Source organism: Melanerpes formicivorus, unplaced genomic scaffold (assembly GCF_026170545.1).
Source record: "Melanerpes formicivorus ecotype bairdi unplaced genomic scaffold, bMelFor1.0.p_v2 SCAF_3, whole genome shotgun sequence".
In the NCBI taxonomy this organism is placed as follows: domain Eukaryota; kingdom Metazoa; phylum Chordata; class Aves; order Piciformes; family Picidae; genus Melanerpes; species Melanerpes formicivorus.
Window position 1 is genome coordinate 38,274,747 of NW_027142355.1, and position 10,103 is coordinate 38,284,849.

At 46.3% G+C, this 10,103-nt stretch overlaps 1 non-coding gene across 1 annotated transcript; it reads left to right on the forward strand.

Moving 5' to 3' along the window:
* The first annotated feature begins 376 nt into the window (after positions 1 to 376).
* Positions 377 to 540, forward strand: LOC137461084 (U1 spliceosomal RNA). The gene has a single exon (XR_010993219.1). It is a non-coding gene; the product is annotated as a U1 spliceosomal RNA (small nuclear RNA).
* The last annotated feature ends 9,563 nt before the right edge of the window (positions 541 to 10,103 follow it).

The window sequence follows — 10,103 nt, forward strand, 5'->3', positions numbered from 1 at the left end:
TGACTCTTATTCTTTTGCCCCTTTTGGAAGAGCGAAAAGTGCAATCTCTCTGCTCCTTACCACAACAGTAGAGAGCTCCTGCAGAGGCTGCTCTGAGTGGGCAGGAGCCCTCTCTACCCATGACACGGTTATGTGAAGAGACCCTGTGTTTCATTTCATGTGCAGGTTGGAAGGAGGCCAGAGGCCATAAGGCTTGGTTTTGAACAAACCGGTATTTGAGAGCTGATACGGGAGTAGAAATCAGTCTGCTAATTAACAGGTGATAAAACAGGGGGTTCTGCAGGCAGTGCTCATAACCCAGGATGTCTTCAAGATGAGTAATAAAACATCAAAGCAATGATCTGTTTACAAAAGCAAAAAGCTCTTAGTAATAAAAAATGTTACCTGGCAGGGGAGACACCACGATGAGGCAGGTGGTTTTCCCAGGGCGAGGCTCATCCTTTGCCCTCTGGGTGTGCTGAGCCCTGCGATGTCCCCAGATGTGGGAAACTCGACTGCATCATTTGTGGTAGTGGGGGACTGCATTCATGCTCTGCCCTTTGTACTGTGTCCAGTTCTGGGCCCCTCAGTTTAAGAAGGACATTGAGACACTTGAAGGTGTCCAGAGAAGGGCAACAAGGCTGGGGAGAGGCCTTGAGCACAGCCCTGTGAGGAGAGGCTGAGGGAGCTGGGATTGTTTGGCCTGGAGAAGAGAAGGCTCAGGGGAGACCTCATTGCCCTCTACAACTACCTGAAAGGTGGCTGTAGCCAGGAAGGGGTTGGTCTCTTCTCCCAGGCAACCAGCACCAGAAGAAGGGGACGCAGTCTCAAGCTGCACCAGGGGAGGTTTAGACTCGAGGTGAGGAGAAAGTTCTTCACCAAGTGAGTTGTTCGTCATTGGGATGTGCTGCCCAGGGAGGTGGTGGAGTCATCATCCCTGGAGGGGTTCAAGAGAAGACTGGACATGGTACTCTGTGTCATGGTCTAGTCATGAGGTCTGTGGTGACAGGTTGGACTCGATGATCCTCGAGGTCTCTTCCAACCTTGGCGATACTGTGATACTGTGAAGGTCACCACTGTGATACCTTGGTCTGCTTGCTGGGAAAGCCTTGGGGAACCAAGGAGACACTTGACCTTGCCATGTGAAAGCTTTGAAAAGCTTTCTGTGTCTTGGTGCCTGTTTCACACAGTCTTACTACACTCCTAAGTTCAGCAGATGCTTGGCACTGTTTGGCCAGGAGTTTGGGGCATTGTGGGAGTTGCCAGGACAGGTGCCTGTTACATTCCGTTGTACCTGCATACTATTTACATATTGCTAATTGCTTTTGACACACTGGGAGAAAAGGTAAAGCTGGAGTTCTGACTGCATAAGGGATTTATAGACAAATTGGTAACATGGTTCATTGCTGAAGGTTTTATTTTGTTTGTTTGTTTGGGTTTTTTGCATTTGCTGTTAGCAGTAGGAGCTGCCAGCCGTGCCAAGGGGGTAAGTACACTTGCTCAGGAAGAAGCAGCCCCTGCTCTGCAGTGATATGATGGCCAAAACAGGCACAGAAGAAAGCATTGAGAGGTGAAATGACTTTTTCAAGGTTACCTGGGAGGTCACTTATCAGGCCAGTGTTAGAGCTCAGCTCTTAGCCAGGGACCATAGTCACCTCTTCTGTTGCTTAGTAGCCTCTAGCCTGCTTGGATTGATCTTTTTAACCAGTTAAGTACAAGTCAGCAGAATGCTTAATATATGTTAAAATCTATGTATATAAATATCTGAGGGCTGGGTGTCAAGAAGAAAGGGACAGCCTCTTTTCCCTTGTGCCCTCTGATAGGACAAGGGGCAATGGATGTAAACTACAGCACAGGAATCTCCACCTCAACATGAGGAGAAACTTCTTTACTGTAAGGGTCATGGAGCACTGGAACAGGCTGCCCAGAGATGTTGTGGAGTCTCAAGACCTGTCTGGAGGTGTTCCTGTGTGACCTGCACTAGATTCTATGGTCCTGCTCTGGCAAGGGGGTTTGGACTTGAAGATCTCCAGAGGTTCCTTCCAACCCCTCACATCCTGTGAATGCTTGAAAATATTTAATGATAGTGTAATATACTGTAGAGTAAAAGAAGATCTAGCCAGACATTAACAACTGTTCTTTGGCATTGAGGTTTTCTTCCTCAAAATCCTGGGTGTATTTCATTGGAGCTATTTCTCAGAAGAAACCTTCCTGCTCCTTACTTCTCAAGGGGAAAACTCCTCTTATTCCCCAACAAATAGCCTATATGTAGGCTATATATAAGAAATGCAAGTACAAGAAGTAATTATCTCAAAGGACCTTGAGACACAATCAATAGGCTTCATTTGTGTTGCTTAATGAATAAATGACACTTAATGCCTGAAGAAAATGAACTGAAATCCCACTGGATTTGGAGACTGGTTCTGTGTGTTTCTGTTGGAGCTCTGAAATGAGACCTGCAGTTGTTGGTTGTCTGTTCTGGGTTCAGTCCTTCTGAATTCTGTCCTCATCCCTGACAGAGATGGCAGACCCACAAAACCTCAGGGATCTCCACTTTAGATGTGCTCATCGTGCCATAGGAGAGTCAGGACACCACTTGTCAGTACTGCTCAGAGTGAGTGCTGAGAAGGACTAATACACTCCTGGCCTCCAATCAGCTTTCCATGATGGAATCCTGGCTTCTCCAGAAACTGTGCAAGGCACAATTAATCTCATGGATTTTACAGCATTACTGCAGCAGGGGAATAAATATGCCTCTGCTGACTGTAAATGCAGCCATGACAACAAGCTCAGCTGCAGACCTCTATATCCAACTGGACAAAGCCCAGCTGCCTGCTTCTACAGAGAGGCTTCCATGTATCCATCAGAAAGGGTTGAAACTGCTCGTGCTTGTTTAATGTTCATTTGCTTCCCCTCCGTTTTGGATGAGTTTTGCCCAGATTCCATACTGTTCTACTTTAAAAGTCATTGTAATCAGGAATGTATCTGGACTAGAGACTTTTTCCTTTTTTTCCCCCCTTTATTTATTTATTCCCCCCAACCCCCCAAAAGAGTGTTGGATGGGAATTCTTAGGATATAGGTCTGGTACTGTTTCATTTTGATGTGCAGCAAGCTTTGGGTTGTGTGATCTTTTTATGGTGTTTTTGTCTCTTAGCATAGCTGTCATCTATAGCATAGAATCATAGAGCTTCACAGGTTGGAGGGGACCTCCAGAGATCATAGTATCAGTCAGGGTGGAAGGGACCACAAGGATCATCTAGTTGCAACCCTCCTGCCACGGGCAGGGACACCCCACACTACATCAGGCTGGCCAGAGCCTCATCCAGCCTGGGCTTAAACACCTCCAGGGATGGGGCCTCAACCACCTCCCTGGACAACCCATTCCAGGGCTTCACCATTCTCATGGTGAAGAACCTCCTCCTCACCTCCAGCCTGAATCTCCCCACCTCCAGCTTCATTCCATTCCCCCTAGTCCTATCACTACCTGAGATCCTGAGAAGTCCTTCCCCAGCCTTCCTGTAGGCCCCCTTCAGATACTGGAAGGCCATCAACTCCAGTCCAACTCCCCTGCCAAAGCAGGGTAGTCCTCACAGGAATACATCCAGGTGGGTTTTGATAGAGACTCCACAACCTCTCTGGGCAGCCTGTTCCAGTGCTCCCTCACCCTTACTGTAAAGAAGTTTCTCCTCACATTGAGGTGAAACCTTCTATGTTCAAGTTTGCATCCATTGTTCCTTGTCCTATTACTGTGCACCACTGAAAAGAGATTGGCTCCCATCCATTTGACACCCACCCCTCAGGTATTTATAGACATTGATCAGATCTCCTCTCAGTCTTCTCAAGACTAAACATTGTGTGAGCATTGTGTGAGGCATTGTGTGAGGTTGATGGGTTGGATGCAATGATCTTGAAGGTCTCTTCCAACCTAGTTTGGTTTATTCTGTTCTATTCTAAATAAACATTTTTCTCCTTTTGTCAATTTTCCTTCCTTTCATACCATGTTATTACCTAACCATAAATTGTTGGGAGCCTTGGTAAGAGGGGATTGAACATTTTCAATACTTCTGATGTCACAGCTAAAAGGGTGTCTGTTCAATTCTCTTTTGACCTTATTTGTATGCAGATTCTCAGATCATTAAATCTGGTAACAAATGCATTTTCCATCAGTTTGAGTACTACAGTTCTTCAGTTTCCATGTCAGGTAGTGATAGGACTAGGGGGAATGGAATGAAGCTGGAGGTGGGGAGATTCAGGCTGGATGTGAGGAGGAGGTTCTTCACCATGAGAGTGGTGAAGCCCTGGAATGGGTTGTCCAGGGAGGTGGTTGAGGCCCCGTCCCTGGAGGTGTTTAAGCCCAGGCTGGATGAGGCTCTGTCCAGCCTGATCTAGTGTGGGGTGTCCCTGCCCATGGCAGGGGGGTTGGAACTAGATGATCCTTGTGGTCCCTTCCAACCCTGACTGATACTATGATACTATGAAATGGAGGCAGAGTTTTAGAAGCTGCAGATTGCCATTCACTGGTTAATGTTGAATCCCTTCTCTTTGTGTTTGCAGCTGCTGAGAATCAAGAGGTTTTGTAGAAAGCTCACAAATATAGCTACTTATTTGGATTAAGGAGGGATGAACAGCTGAGCTGGAAACCATAAGTATGACACTAGTTTTGCTGAACTAAGCTCAAATGCAGCAGTTTTTTGTTTCCTTACTTTGAGTACTTGTCTTGCATCTTTTACAAGCTTCCTAGCAACTGCACAGCTTTGTCACACATGGTGATGTTATAAACAGTCTGAGGGAGCTGGGGCTGTTCAGCCTGCAATAGGGGAGGCTCTGGGGAGACCTAATAGCAGCCTTCCAGTACCTGAAGAGGGCCTACAGGAAGGATGGAGAGAGACTGTGTACAAAGGCCTGCAGTGATAGGACGATGGGCAAAGGCTTCAAACTAGAGAAGAGCAGATTTAGATGGGAGGTTAGGAGCAGGTTCTTTTAGTTTATTCAGTTTATCATTTCTAGGTAAACACATTTCACACATTCAGTTCTGTTCTGTGCACAGATATGATGCTTCTCTGCATAACCCAGTGCTGGATTGCCAAAATCCTTTGGTCCATTTCAGATCTCTGTCAGGCAAAAAGCAAAGGGAAATGGTCTGTGAAGATCCAGAAGTCTCATCCTCCCTCTCTGAAAGTTCAAGTGCTGTCAATATGGAAACTATCCTTGTGAAGACTGGCTTGTGAATACCCCTCCACTGTGATCTCTGCCTGTCAGTGTGTCATATAGTATAGTGCCACATACCCACACTGTGACAGGTGGGAAAGGCACTGCCTCATTTTCCAGGTACACTGTTTTCTACAAAGAAAGCAGAAACTCATTCTCAGCCCACCTACCAGGGACATTTGCTAATGCAGGCAAGCAGATATTCCTGCCTATGTTTAGCTTTTCCTACACACAGCTCCCACTGTGCATAGGTGTGTGAGGATCTCTGTTCATGAAACCAGACTGAACGGAGAATTGCCACTAGAGTCAAAGCAAATGAAATCCTCCTCTCAGTGCAGTCTTTTGCTACCTAAGAGCTGGGAGGAGTGGAAATGGCAGTAACTCCTCACTGAGGAAAAATGCTCTTCTGCCCCAGAGCAGAGGAAATTCTGCATCTGCCCTCCCATCTGCTACCACTGTACAAGCTCCTCCTCATTATTAGACTTTGTATTAATGGTATCTAATAATTGTTGCCTTGCTTCAACAAATGCTTGTCAGCAAAGAATCTGCTTTAAAACTAGAGAATATTCCAAGAGGATATTCCCAGCTGGACATCGTTGGTTGGTCACTGTTCATCATTTAAGAGTATTTTGTGTAACAACAAAGGTTACCTTGGGCCTTTTTGGTTTTTCTCAGCTCCAGCAGTGAGCATGGGAGGGCTACAGTAAGGCAGCCACTTAGCTGCTGTGTAGCTCTCTTCAGAGCTGATCTCCCTGCCTCTGTAGGTAGGGGTAGATGGTGACGTGTAAATCATGGGACGTTTCGTGAGTGCCCTTTGCTTTCCAGCTGCTGTGCACAGGTTTCCATGTGCAAAGCAGGTTGTGAAGCAGATGCTGAGAGCAATCAAGTGCCAAGCTCTCCTGCCAAGGTGGTGACTTGCCACACATCCCAACTGTGGCTTGAGAGCTCGTGGGATGAGCAGCACACATGTGGAGTCTGCATGTGTTGTTTCTGCCCTTTGCAGGGGCCTGCTGAGATATGACCTTTGCACCTTTGCAGAGAAGTAGGAGGTCAGAGGCTGCCTGCATAGCAGAGGAGACAGCTGCTCACCTCCCTTCCCAGGCAGGTGGGACAGCAGCACAGGCAGCAATCGTTCCTTCCCCTCCTCCAGCACACTGTTTAGACGAGCAGGGGATGATCTGAGGGCTGAAATCTGCTGCAGGAAAAAGCCTTACATGGTTTTTATCCTTAAAGGGAGACAAGGATCAAGAGTGAGGTCTGCCCACATTTCAGGTTCTTCTGTCCTCCTTGGAAAGCATCTCCAAGCACTGTCTCTTTGTTAGGGCAGATTGCAGGTACAGATGTAGCCCTGTGTAGTACCTTCTTACAGTGAATTCTTCAGTAATGCTTCAGTGTACTTTAAGCCATCAGAGTTCTCTTAGGAGGAGCTCCATGAACTCTCCTTAGCCCAGCTGATGCAACTGATGCAGGCTGACAGCGGTTTGTTGCTATGCAGAGCACAGTAGCTCATATTCTAAAGCTGCCAGCTCAGGTTGAGAGGAACCCCCCACATCATCATAATCACAAACCCCTCATCCATGAGCTGTAGGGGACAGGCTGTCATCCACTAGCTCTAGATTTTTACCTAACTAGAGCCTAGAAATGTAAAGTGCTGGAGGAATCATGAAATTATTGCAAGGCTCACTACCACTGCTGTTCAGGTCAGCTTGAGTTCAGGCTCTAATCTGTATTAGCTGGTTTGTTGCATAGCAGAATTGTCAGATTCATCCAACTGACTTCCTTTTTCTCTTTTTTTTCTCTTTTTTTCCCCCCATAGAATGATTTCTCTTTGGCTTAAACTAATATGCAACACTTCATGCTCTTGGCTGATTTTTGTTCCAGTAAGGCACTGAAGACTGTAAGGTGTAAACCTCCCCAAGTTTGTTGTTGTCATCATCAGGAAAGCCACTTCATACCCTTTATAGTGTTTTATTTTACCCTGATGTGTTTTACCAAATATTTTTTAAGCCTCATAAAATACCAGGATAACAAAAGTCATGTATTGGTGTTCCTTCTTAAGTGAAAAAAATATTCCTGTGCCTGTCACATCCTGCTAAAGATTATTGTATGTAGCTATATGGGTTCTGTATCACATTATAAGACTAGTCAACATACTGAAGAAGTAGAGGCTCTAGGGAGACCTGATAGTAGCCTTTCAGTACCTGAAGGAGGCTACAAGAAGGATTGGGAGAGACTGTACAAAGGCCTGCAGTGTTAGGACAAGGGGCAGTGGCTTCAAACTAGAGAAGAGCAGATTTAGATTGGATGTCAGGAGTAGGTTCTTTACTATGAGGGTGGTGGAACGCTGGACCAGGTTGCCCAGGGAGGTGGTTGGGGCCCCATCCCTGGAGATATTAAAAATGGGGCTCAACAGGGCTCTGGGCAACCTGATCTAGTTGAGGCTGACCCTGCTTACTGCAGGGGGGTTGGACTAGATGACCTTTGAAGATCCCTTCCAACCCAGACCATTGGTACTGGTCGATGGTAGGCTAAACATGAGCCTGCAGTGTGCCCAGGCAGCCAGGAGGGCCAATGGCATCCTGGCCTGCATCAGGAACAGTGTGGCCAGCAGGAGCAGGGAGGTCATTCTGCCCCTGTACACTGCACTGGTTAGGCCACACCTCGAGTCCTGTGTCCAGTTCTGGGCCCCTCAGTTTAGGAAGGAGGTTGACTTGCTGGAACGAGTCCAGAGAAGGGCAACGAAGTTGGTGAGGGGTTTGGAACACAGCCCTATGAGGAGAGGCTGAGGGAGCTGGGGTTGCTTAGCCTGGAGAAGAGGAGACTCAGGGGTGACCTTATTGCTGTCTACACCTACCGGAAGGGAGGTTGTAGACAGGTGGGGGTTGGTCTCTTCTCCCAGGCAGCCAGCACCAGAACAAGAGGACACAGTCTCAGGCTGCACCAGGGGAGGTTCAGGTTGGATGTTAGGAAGAAGTTCTATACAGAGAGAGTGATTGCCCATTGGAATGGGCTGCCTGGGGACGTGGTGGAGTTGCCATCATTGGAGGTGTTCAGGAGGAGACTTGATGGGGTGCTTGGTTGCATGGGTTAGTTGATTAGGTGGGTTTGGATTGGTTGATGGGTTGAACACGATGATCTTGAAGGTCTCTTCCAACCTGGTTTGGTTTATTCTAAATAAAGGTTTATTCTATGATTCTGTGACAGACACATTTATGGTCTGAAATTGTATTGGGGGTGGGGGGGGTTATGCCATGATGTTTTTCATTAGGTTTTAATGTGCATAAATTTCGGGGGGGGGTGGAGGAGGAAAGATTTGATTTGGAATTTGGCAGATTCCCTTAAACACAAACCCATGCAGTTTCCTGAAAGAAGCAAGTTAGTTGCTGGGACTTTAACTCTGCCCCTCACATGTGCTGAAGTGGGTGGCAGAGCTCCTGCTGTGCTAAAACGGTCACTTTGCTGCTAAAAGTGTCACTTTGCTACTATATTCCTGAGGGTACGACAGGGTGGAGCTTGAACAAGAGACAAATCTGGCTGCCCTAGTCCTGCCCTCTGCTGTTTCGTTGACACTGGCTGAAGAACTGTGGCAGATACAGTATAAAGGGAAATGTTTATCTGTTTGCAGAGACATATTGACCAGAGGAAATGCAATCTGTGGTGCTGAGAAGTAGCAATATGTGAAAAATGTTGGATGCATAAAAGGGGGGTAAATACTTCACATATTTTAGTGCAGAAGAAGACATTGTCAGTTCTAGAAGAGTTATTAACTGTGTGCTGTGAGCATGGCTAGTGCAACAAAGCCCTTACTTTCTCTAGTTTAAAGGTTGATATAAAAGGGTCTTTGTTTTGTAACTACATCAGTCTTGGTTCTCAGTATTTTCTACCATCCAGATCTGTCAGAAGGGGAGGAACAAAATAAGTAACATATGAGATGCTGAAGAAAAACATGTGACATGGCCAAGGAAATGTTATTAGCCTGGGAAATGGTTGAACAGTGTTGTTAAAATAACATATGCTAAAATTCATGATACATATTTGAATGGGGCTTGCATCATTCCTTCCAAACATCCCTGGGTTTACAATGTAATATGGATCATGCTTGAAACATGTGTGGTCTAAGTACTGGTAATGAACTGCGAATTTCTTTGGTCAACAATACTTTGATAGAAGCTTGATTCTTAAGTGAAGTGTGGCAGTGAATGATTTGACTTTTACTGGCCCTTAAAAGTCAGGTTTTTAACGTTCAGTGGATCGGTGAAAAGCTTTGTTAAATCTACTGCCATGGACCCCCACAAGCAGGTCTTTGAGAAACACCTTCTCCAGAGTAAATGCTCTTAATTTAAATCAAGAGCTTTTGAGAGGGAGTTTATTTGTAACAGCCTAGAAAAGGCAGCCAGAGATGAATGAATGAGCCCCTCAAAGCCTTTTTGTCTTGTTTTAACATCACTGGAAACACAGCACCAGGTTAAGGCTCCGAAGCACTGCTCTTTCTTTAGCCAAAGCATCTATTAATATAGCTGCTGCTTGTAATGAAGAGGGAGGTCTGGAGGGCTCAAAGCAGAGTGACGGAGAGGGAGGGGATTTAGGACTAACAGGTGGTCCTGAGACGTGCTGGCTGACGCTGAGCTCAGAGCGAGCTCACTCTGTGGGCATTCATGGGCTTTCCTCTGCCCGTCTGGATCCATGTCTCTGTTGTTCCTGGTGTAGCTGTGGAGCCCTTTCAGCGATGGCAATAAGAAATGACTTGAGCAAAACCATCAGGAGGATAGCACGCTTTTTTTACTGGTTTCCTAAATCCCTGAGCAGTTCAAGGAGGAGGAGGACAGTAAAACTTCTTTGGAAGTCTGCTGGTAAGTCTGCTGCTGTGTTTCTTAAGACATTTTTACTTCTAAAAAGAAATTCAAAGGCAAAAAAA